This window comes from Passer domesticus, unplaced genomic scaffold (assembly GCF_036417665.1).
Source record: "Passer domesticus isolate bPasDom1 unplaced genomic scaffold, bPasDom1.hap1 HAP1_SCAFFOLD_54, whole genome shotgun sequence".
Lineage (NCBI taxonomy): Eukaryota > Metazoa > Chordata > Aves > Passeriformes > Passeridae > Passer > Passer domesticus.
This window is the reverse complement of record NW_026990162.1, coordinates 557,087-568,575: the sequence shown is the minus strand read 5'-3', so window position 1 is coordinate 568,575 and position 11,489 is coordinate 557,087.

Genomic DNA, 11,489 nt, shown 5'->3' with positions numbered 1-11,489 from the left:
ACAATCTCTGCCACTGCCTTTCTCTCAGGTGTTGGATCCCTTGTTCTATGGTCTTCCACTGGGTTTGCTACTTCCAGAGATCATCTGCACACAGGTATCTTTGTGCTACACTGTCCAAGAAATGTGCTCAGAGGCTGTGAGGGTTAGCCGCCCTCATCATTCCTTGGTTAATGACAGGATCCTGTGACAGGGATCCCAAATGCCTCGCTTCAGTGCCATCCAGAATTGTAGCCTCGCCTGCAGCATCTCAAAGACGGACTAACCAGCTAATTATGGATTCATCAGATCGTTGGGTGTAATCCTTCCTTAGGCCACAAAGGTCCTTCAGGGAAAAGGACTCAATATTGGCTTCTGATCTTGCGCCTGATTTTATGTCAGGAAGTGTTGAGGGTCCTTCTCCTGCATCATCATCATCACCATCCTCATCATCATCATCCACTGGTCGATCAGCCTTGTCTGTGCACTTTCCAGTTCTAGTGCTAGTAGCAGCAGCCATTGGTTGAGGCTTATTGTGTGGTTTAACTGCTGGCTTTGAGCCTGGGGTGTTGGCTGCAGCCTGAGTGACTGGGATAGCTGCTGATTTATCTCCCTGCTCCCCTTCCTCTGTCTGCTGCCCTAGAGCATCTAGCAGTGTGCGATCAGCATATGCCGGGGCCCAGCTCACTGCAATGATCCTACTGGTACAGGAAGGATTCCTTGGAGAGAAGTGGAAAGAACCTGTTTATTTAACAGGCAAAACACCCCCAGCACACAAATTGAACAATATCGGATGACAGCATTCTTTCACCGATCTGAAAAGGATGACAAATTCAGAGTCTCTCCTGGGAGTGGTCGCTCTGTTATCCTCCCCCCTCCATTTTCTCCACAGAATGAAAGAACACCACAGATTTCCACCCTGTCACCATCTCTCACATCATCAACTTTCAGTCCATCATCACCCCTCAAATAATCAACCCTCAAATCCATCAGGGAGAGAGGAGTCCCCCCTTGCACCATAGGCTTCCCCCAGAAACACAATTGAAACCTCTTGTGTTTCCGTGTCACTCGTGGCACTGTTCAGAGAACATCTGCCCTCGTGATTTCTCCCCCCCCCCATGTCCAGTGCTCTCACCACTGCACGTATTACCACCAGCGACTATCGTGCTCCCTATCGGCTCAGACTTACTGGACCCATTTTCTTTGATTCCCAGGATTGGTACATCGTGCGACCTGACCCTGAACTTCTTCCTCAAATCCATCAAGCGGAGACTCGACGGAGCGCGACTTGGTTAAACTGCAAGTACCTCATTGTCGCGGACACCAAATATGCTCCCCTCGAGCTTGAAGTGATCCCTGCAATTTTACTACCTGAGCAGGATCACTTCACTCTCTGGGTGCGCTGTGTCCATCCCCCCCTCTTCCTTCCGGAGAACCAGATCGTCGCTCAGGCAATTCCCATCCCTCAGTTCGTGGGCGATGATCTGGATCTCTTCATTTATTACACCGAGTTGTTGGGAGAGGAGAAGCCCCTCGTGTGGTGTGGCCTTAAGAGCGAGGGGCACTCGATACAACTCCAAGGGATGATGGACACAGGGGCGGACGTTACGGTCATTCCGCCACACAAATGGCCGTCACAGTGGGAGCTGCAAAACGTGAGCAGCTCAGTCCTAGGTGTTGGGGGTTCACAATTAGCGCGACGTTCAAAGAGCATAGTGCAAATTACGGGGCCAAATGGACAATTAGCTTCTGTACGTCCATTTGTTTTGAACTCAAGGTTTACCCTATGGGGAAGAGATGCCATGTCCCAATGGGGGGCGAAATTGGATATACCCGCTCCTCAGAATTTTTAGGTGCGGCCACTGAAGAGCGCCCTACCATCAGACTTAATTGGCTCACGGATACACCAGTCTGGGTAGAGCAGTGGCCGCTGAGTAAACAAAAATTAAGTGCGCTCACTCAGCTCGTTGAGGAAGAATTGGCCAAAGGCCACATTGTTGAGACCAACAGCCCTTGGAACTCCCCTGTTTTTGTCATCAGCAAGTGGGGAGGAGACAAGTGGCGCCTCCTCCACGATCTGAGGAAAATAAACGACGTCATCGAGGACATGGGGTCCCTTCAACCGGGGATGCCTTCCCCATCTATGCTCCCCCAAAGTTGGCAATTGGCTGTGATTGATATCAAAGATTGTTTTTTCCATATTCCCCTTCACCCAGCTGATGCGCCACGTTTCGCCTTCTCTGTTCCCTCCATCAACAGAGAAGCTCCCATGAAGCGCTACCACTGGCGTGTTCTCCCGCAAGGGATGAAGAACAGTCCTACCATCTGCCAGTGGTATGTCGCAAGCGTTCTGTCCCCAGTGCGCCAGAGGGAGAGCAATTGCATCATCTATCATTATATGGATGATGTCCTTGTCTGTGCCCCCGACAGCGACGTGCTTGCACGCGCTCTAGAGGACACTATTATGACTTTATCGGCGGCTGGATTTGAGCTTCAAAAGGATAAAGTACAACACCTGCCGCCTTGGAAGTATCTGGGACTCGAAATTAATAACAGGACCATTGTGCCCCAGAAAATCCTTATTAACGACAATCCTAAAACCCTGAGAGAACTGCATCAGCTGTGCGGGTCCTTAAACTGGATCAGGCCCTGGCTGGGGCTCACCACGAGGGATCTGTCTCCTCTTTTCAACTTGTTAAAGGGGGGAGAGGAGCTGGATTCCCCGAGGGCCCTGACCCAGGAGGCCAAGTCAGCCCTTGAGAAGGTTCAACATGCCATCTCAACACGACAAGCCCACCGATGTCGTGAGAACCTCCCCTTCAAGTTCATCATCTTGAGTAAGTTGCCGCACCTCCATGGGCTCATTTTCCAATGGGACAGGAGCCAACGGGATCCCCTCTTGATAATAGAGTGGGTATTCCTTGGTCATCAATTGTCCAAGAGTATTACAAAGCCACAAGAGTTGATGGCCCAGTTGATCATGCGGGCCAGAGCACGCCTGCGAACGCTCGCAGGGTGTGACTTCACATGCATCCATCTTCCCATCAGGACATCCACGGGGAAGATGACGAAAGAGACTGTTGAGCACCTCCTTAGAGAGAATGAAAACCTGCAGTTTGCCTTGGACAGTTACACCGGGCAAATTTCCGTGAACCATCCTGGCCACAAATTATTTATCACAGAATTCAATTTGATCCCAAAAGAAATACAAAGTCGACGTCCCCTCAAAGCTCTGACCATTTTTACCGACGCGTCCGGAGGGTCCCACAAGTCAGTAGTGACTTGGAAAGATCCTCAAGCCCTGCGGTGGGAAACCGATGTTAAGGCTGTGGAAGGTTCTCCACAGATTGCAGAACTGGATGCAGTCGTCAGAGCTTTCGAAAGATTCCCACAACCCTTTAATCTAATAACCGATTCGGCGTATGTAGCAGGTGTAGTGTCCAGGGCAGAAAATGCTGTGCTCAAAGAAGTCTCCAATCCCATCCTGTTTCGCTTGCTTTCGAAGTTAATACATTTGGTTTCCCACCGAGAGCAACCGTTTTTCGTTATGCATGTGAGGTCGCACACCGATCTCCCTGGCTTTATTGCCGAAGGCAATCGCAGAGCGGACGCACTGGCCGCACCCTTACAACTGGCTGGCCAACCTGACATCTTCCAGCAGGCCAAATTAAGCCATCAACAATTCCACCAGAATGCCCCAGGCTTGGTTCGCCAGTTCAACCTTCGGCGTGACCAAGCCAGAGCAATTGTGGCCACATGCCCAAACTGCCAGAAAGCAGCACTACCATCGCTAGCCTCTGGGGTAAACCCCAGAGGTCTCCGCAGTTGCGAGGTGTGGCAAACTGATGTTACACACATAGCCGAGTTCGGGAGGTTCAGGTATGTCCACGTCACAGTGGATACCTTCTCGGGAGCCGTCTTCGCCTCGGCCCACACGGGAGAAAAAGCAGCTGATGCACAAAAACATCTTATCCATGCGTTTGCGGTCCTGGGAATTCCATCTTCCATTAAAACCGACAACGGCCCAGCCTATACCTCCAAGGCGTTCGGTGAGTTTTTACAAAGTTGGGGAATCCAACACAAAACTGGCATTCCGCACTCCCCCACCGGTCAAGCCGTAATAGAGAGAACCCATCAGACTTTAAAACAGGTCCTCCTCCGCCAGCGCGGAGACGTTCAGGTTCAGACCCCGCACCTCCGGCTCTGCAAGGCACTCTTTACTATCAACTTCCTTAATTGCTCCTTTGACAGGCCGGAGCCGCCAGTCCTAAGGCATTTTGTCCAACACCCCCAACTTAAGATCATGGAAGAGCCTGAGGTTCTTATCCGGGACCCAGACTCTGGGGAAATCCAAGGGCCGGTCCGTCTGATCACCTGGGGACGTGGATACGCCTGCGTGTCCACTTCCTCAGGAGTCAGATGGATCCCCAGGAAATGGGTCAAGCCCTATACACCGTCCACTGAGCCTCCAACATTTCAACCCACTGTCCCCTGCGGCCAAAAGGACCCAAACAATGGAGCTTTTGCGCACAACCGGAAGCGCCGCAAAGGAAGGAAAAACCCAATACCCTCCACCTGAGGGGCGTCCCCTTCAGAAACTTTAAGTTACTCCCCATACTTATGTTACGTTTTGTTTTTCTTTAGGCATCCACCATGGTCCCCATTGCCATCATCGTCACCTGGCAACTTCTTCTTCAAGCCTTGGACCAGTCCCTGGTAACCGCGTGGATTGTCCCACAGCCCCGCAAGAACGTGTGGGTAACCCTGGCCCATGCCCTCAATCAGAACCATCTTTGTCTATCTACGTCAGCAGCAGACAACCCTATGTCGACATGTCTGGTGGGGATTCCTTCCAAACTGATGGATTTTCCCAGCTCCCTTTTAAACATCCAAGGCCAACTGAATGAGAATAATCCGCCAGGTCAGTGGGTGGAGATTTTTCGGTACTGGGGGGTAGTAAATTATGCAAAAACACCCGTAACCAACCCCCTAGAACTGTGGCGCAAGTGGGTATTTGACCTGCCCTACGCCGAGGCCGAGCCCCAGGAATTCGAGCTACTGGGCTCGGCCAAAGCAGACCTCTGTGTGCACTTCGATTTTACACCATCGTCTCGAGTTAAGTCCTACGAGAATGTCAAGCAGCACAAGCTAGAATTCCAGCAGCTGCATGGTGCACACAGGTGGACAAGATAAGCGCCCCATCCACTGACGATGGGTACCCCAGAAAATTAGATAAAGGTGTCTTCTTGATCTGTGGAGACAGGGTGTACCCAGGAATCCCGTCTCGTCTCCTAGGAGGCCCGTGCACCCTGGGGCGACTGTCACTGGCGTCACCCAACATGACGCAAATTCCGATTCGGCACACCAAAAAGAATATAAAAATTGTAAAAAGGGGTGCAAAACAATTTGACGAGCATTGTGATAGTGAAATTTATCATTGGGCCAAATCCAAGAGGATCGCCGTCTCCGTCTTTTTACCCTGGGTAGCGGCGGCCAAGTCTCTTAGTGAACTTGGCAACCTCGAATGTTGGGTAACACGCCAAGCGAATTTGACCTCGCAGGCCCTAAGTGACCTCCTAGCAGACGAGGAGATCACCAGACGCGCGACCCTGCAGAACAGGGCCGCCATCGACTTTCTGCTGCTGGCACACGGGCATGGTTGCCAAGAGTTCGAGGGGCTGTGCTGCTTTAATTTAACATCTCGAAGCAAATCAGTCCACGCGTCGATCCAGGAAATGAGAGACCTCGTCGGTACCGTCAAGCAAGAGAACGAGGACTGGTTCAAGGACTTGTTCAGGAACTGGGGACTTTCAGGTTGGATGCTCTCCCTTATAAAAGACATCAGTTATTTCGTTGTCATTCTCCTTCTAGTTGCTTTAAGTTTTGGGATCATCAAAAGAATCATTGCCGCCTCTCTATCCAACCCTTCCTCAAAATCGAAGGTTGTGATTGCAGCTGCAGCCACACATGAAGACAGCTGGTGGGAAAACCCCACATCAAGAGACACTCAAGTCTAAGATCCCGGAAGCTTCGTTTTTCCAAAACCCACACTCTCTCTCTTTTTTAAACAAAAAAGGGGGAGGCCAGGACTGCTTTTAGGGTTCCCCATTTAAGGATGCCCCACCCAGTTCCTAAAAAGCAGCAGTCTCTCAACTTCAGGACACCAATCCCCCCCAAATTTCACCCCCCGGGCCGAGGAGCCTCGTGAACAGAGATCTTCCTCTCCACGGAGACAGAGGGCATCCCACACCCTCCTCGGCCGTCTCTGTTCACGCCACTGCTTCACTCTTGACTCCAAGGTATTGCCTCCCCCTAAATACAGTCTCTGGGTCACAGGAAAAAACATGGGTCTGTCCATGGTCATACAAGAAAGAGTCCAGCTCAAGGCCACTCCATTATCTCTTCCCACTTAGGATTCTTCTCACCTCTTCCAAATTTCCTCACACTTGCCCATTTCGTCAGTCCATCATCTCTCTCTCCTCATTCTGATTCAGGAGGATCAGTATTTGTAAGGTTTCCATTATTCTACCAAGGGGTTAAAATCTTCGCTTCTGTCTGCCCAGAACTCCCACAGCTCCCGGGCACCTTGTCTCGCCACATCCCCCACTTCTGGCCGGCTGTGCTGCCAGCACAGTCTCTATCACTCTCTTCTGAGGGGGCTGCCCAACATCCCAGATCTCCTCCACCCCTGCACCTTGCAGGGCTCCTCCACCCTCCCTCCCCACAGGCCACATGGCCTCCCCCTCCCCCACCCAGACGCAGCTGGGCAGGCGAGAGGTCAGACTCCACTCACCGCCAGATCCAAATAAGGAAGTTCTCTGGGAATCTTCTGCTTTGAACCCCTGTGTGTTCTCAGAGGCGTATCCAAATCCTCAGTGGCCACCACAGGTGCAAATTTCAAATCTGGCCACTGATTAGTTTGACCACAACTTTTCCAGAAACACACTTCCTGGCCAAACCATGACACCACTGCAGAGCAGCAGGGAGTGGGGCCGTGCCTCTGAGTGCCATCCTGCTCTAGTGTGGATCACAGTCACTCTGAAGGACATTTCCTGCTGTGCTGAATCTCAGCTGCTGCCCTGGACAGTGGGACTTGTCCTTTGGCCTTTTGGCCAGCAGTCATCCAAATTGATTCCTGCTGGCCTGTTGCTGCTCTCCCTGTTTCTTTACAGTGGAACATGGTGACCAAGATGGAGGATTGAATCCCTATCTGTGTCCCTTGAAAATCAGTTCTTTCCCTTTCTTCACAGTCAATGACTCTTGGCTGACAGGGACAAGCTGTAGTCTCTGACTGCTTTGTTCTCTTTGACTTCAGGTGCAAGTGTCGACATCTCACCTGGCAGCCTGCAAAGACTTCCAGCAAACAATGGGCAATGAAGGGCCCCGAGGTTGGTGTGAGGCACAGGAACTGTCCCCACCAGAAGTGCGACAGGTTCAGCACATCATGGGCTCTGGCATTAAACCTGCTGCTGCAGCAGCATTACCTGGAGGAAGATATACTGTTGAATCTTGGAAGTCAAGTTCCAACGGTTCGTTCATCACCAGTTCTGACAGCAGCATGGCTGCTCCAAAACCAGAGATTGAGAAGGGGTACCTGGAGATTGTGGGTATGTCTGGTGTATTTCTTGCCTGAGGGACAGTGCACTCTGTGCAGGTGTCAGCAGAGCTGTACCAAATGCTCCTCCTGACTTTGGTGTCCCACTGGGGACATTCAGGACTCCCCAGAGGAAGTGCTGTGCTCCGAGGCATTAAGAGAGCGCTCTGGGTGTTCCTGCTGCCTCTGAGGGCAGCTTGGACTGACTTGGCTTTGCCTGAGCTTCCCTCTCTGCTGAAGGCTGAAGCAGCGATTGTTCTTGAACCAGATGAAGGCTGTGAGCTAGCAAATCATCTGGACAAGTCCTGTGTGCCAGTGGCCAAACAGAACAGAATCTTTAGCTTCCTAGATTCTCTGTAGACTCCTGACTTCCAACTAGCCATCAGAGCAAATAAACCTCACACAAATTCACTGGTTTTGAAGTTTTGTTTTTTTGGTTGAGGATTTTTTTTTTTTTTTGGCGGGGGGTGGGGGAAGGTTTGTTGTTGTTTTATTTTGCTTATTTTTAGTGATTTTTTTAGTTTGGTTTGGTTTGGTGTTTTTTGCTATTGTGGTCATTATTATTGTTACCCAGCTGACCACAAAGGACTCAGAGCCCCAGACAGTGGGGCTGCCTTCTGTATCTCCTGGAAGCTGGCATCTCTGCTTTAAAGTGAGCATCTTGCATTTTGTTTCCCTCAGGGAGAATGGTGAATGTGGAAAATCCCGTAATGAAATACACAGAACTGGAACACATTGGCAGCGGGTGAGTCCAACTGCAGTTACTTCTGCACAGCCATGGGCCAGGAGTTTTTCTGGTGGAATGTCTATCCAGCATGAAGTCAGGCCAGATGGAAATATGTTCACACCCTGGGGATAGATTGTCCCATCTCTCAGTGCTGCTCAGAATTTGGGAGTGTGCTCAGAAGGCTTTGTCAGAGAGATCTCCATGCTGCCGAGGTCTTGCCTGCATCAAGGAACAGAACCTGGAAGATCTCCTTGTCTCTCAAGTTTGGGACAGCTCTGTATTAATTTCTTTGGCATTTTTGTATGTCTGAAAATCATACTGACACACTAATTAAGAAAGAAGAATCTTGCTTGCATGAAAGAGCAACCTACTCGCTATGAAAGCTGTCAGGTAACAGTTCTCAGGAACATTTCTTCCAGATGGTTTGCGGAAGGAAATACTCTGTGGTCAGGAGAGGAACCACACAGTTTAGAAACTGAAACCCAAGATGAAAGAACAACCTCCCTTTAGGAGCTGAGGCAGTGAACCCCAGTGCTTCAGGAACAGGCCCAGTGCCCGTGCACTTGAGAGGAAAATGCATCATCTGCCTTCTGGCAGAGCCCTCCTGCATCCTGCAGGTTTTGGGCATTTACAGGAGACATCTGCTGTGTGGGCTGGCTTTCACTCCAAGAGCTAAACAGCTTCTCCTCTCTCTGCCTCTGTTTTGTTTCTAGGTCTTTTGGAGATGTGGTTAGAGCACTCAACAATACCACAGGAGGAGAGGTAAAAGTCAACAGTCCTGTGTTTTTTTGTCTGTAATTTAATTGTTTTTATGAAAACATGCATTCTCATCTCCATAATTTTGTGTTTCTAATTATTCATATACCAAAGTACTTCTTTTTTAACTCTTAATTTATTGCAGTTGGTAATTTTTATGTAGTGTATTTTAAAATGTCACAAAACAACACCCTTTGGGTAATTTTCTGCATTCTTAAAAAAAACCCACAAGCCATTTTAGCTTCTGTCTCTCAAAGGTTGTTTCATACCTGTCTGTTTTAAATCAGGGCTACAATTCTTTAATAGGATTGAGACAGGTCTATGAAATGCACACCAGTGATTCCTCTTGTGGAATGTCATGGACCTGTCATAAACCTCCTTTCTTTTTTTTTCCCCCCTGTCATCAGCATAATGTTTATTGCAAACTTAAACAAGATGAGCAAAGTAAAAACAATGTCATGGGCCTTTGGGAGCATCCTTGTTGATCTTTCTGCTTTTTCTGTTGAGCAAGGCTCTGATCCAGGCAAAGAGATTGCACTTAGTGACACAGAACCATTTGGCTGGAACTCTGCTGATTTCTAGTAACAGCTGGAGGCCTGCATCTCCACAGGATGCTTTGGCTGTCCCAGGCTTTGTTGGCTTTTGGCTGCAAATACCATTGCCCTTGCTTTCTCATCCAGAAGTACCATGGCTGTGCAAAAACTGCCAGTGGGCCATATTTCAAAGGCAACTTGGGCTGGAGTTTGTGAAGGAAGGAGACGCTTACCCAATTCCACACCACATTAAAAAATAATAAACGAGAACTTCCCATCCTTAACAAACAACTGACAATTCAGAAGTGGATACAGAGCTTTTTTACAGAATGAAAAATAGGGAATTTTCCAGTGGTGTTGTGATTTCTGGAGTTTTTATTCTGACTCACAGCTAGCACTGGAGAAAGTCATGTCCCTGGAAGTGTCATTGTCTTCTGCCTGCAACCATCAGAGGCATCAGACTGGAGACAGGCTCAGCTGACGTTAGCAACAGGAGCTGCCCCAAGGAGAAAAAATGGAATGAACTTGTACCTCCCAAACCCATCTCCCCACAGGCTCCAGCAGGATTCCTTTGGTTCTTATAAATACACAGAAATAGGGCTGAGAAGACCATGTGGAACTATGTGTTCATGCCCAAGACCTCGCTGATGCTGTTTGGGTTTTGTAATTTTTCTTTTCTATGTTTTCTGTATTCTTTGCACATATATTTGTAGCTCTATAGCCTATTCTATTAGTGAGTAGTTTTCCCAGTACTTCCCCATGGCCTTTCCCTAAGCAGAAAGACAAACTTCCAGAGCTCCAAGCACCAGGGAGTAGAAGGCCCCAGTGCTATCTTGGTTCTTCCTGGGACAGACCCCTCCAGGCAGCTGGTGGAGTCACCATCCCTGCAAGTGTTTAAGACAAGACTGGATGTGGCACCAGGTGCCGTGGTTTAGTTGAGCTGTTAGGGCATGGGTTGGACTCCATGATCTTGCAAGTGTCTTCCAGCCCAGTGATTCTGTGATTCTGTGACTGAGGGAGCTTTCCCTGGAGACCAGGAAAGGTCTCCGGGGGCCTTGGCCAAGGACGGGGATCAGGGCTCAGGGAAAAGCAGCAAAGGGCTCAAGGTGAAGGCGAGAGAGCAGAGCTGCCACAGCGTGGCCCAGCAAGAGCCTCATCTGCTCCTCCTCAGGCCGCGCCATCCGCGCTGCCGTTTGCGGCGCCGGCGGCTCCTCTCGCTGCGGGGCTCCAGCGCGTCCTGGGGGCCGGGCCCGTCCTCTTCGGGAAGTGCCGGAGCCTCAGAGGCGAGCGGCTGCTGCTGCGGCCGGGCGGGGAGAGCTGCGGCCGCGGCCCTGGGCACGGCGAGCTGCCGCTATGGCCGGCTCCTGCCGCGGCTCCTGCCCGGCGGGCACAGACACGGCCGAGGGCTGCCCGGGAGCTCCCTGCCGGTCCGCAGCGGGCCCGGCCGGGCTGCTGCTCTCCACGGCCTCTGCCCACCGCTGCCGGCCCCACCGCGCTCCCGCTGCCTCTGCCGCAGCCGGGCCCACACGGGAGGTGGCACATTCCGGCCGGCTCGCAAAAGCCCTGCCCGCAAACCCCCCGCCACGGCCTCGGCTCAGGCACAGGCTGCCGGCGTCCTCGCAGCTGCGAGCTGGGCCTGGCCGCTGCCGGCCTCAGGCAGAGCTCCCGCCTGTGTCTCCATGGCCGCGGCTGCTTGGTGTTATGAATAGAAAGTTGTATTTTTTTTAAGTTTCAGAGTTAAAAAAAAAAAACAAGTCAAACCAGGTCAGACTTCTTTGGGTGTGCTGGTAAAGAAAAAGTCTTTAATCACCCGTTAATGGCCGGTAATTAACTATTGTTTCCCTGATGCTGGCCGCTTGCCAAGAAGACACCAAGAGAAACCCTCCAGGGCAAAGAGAATGGC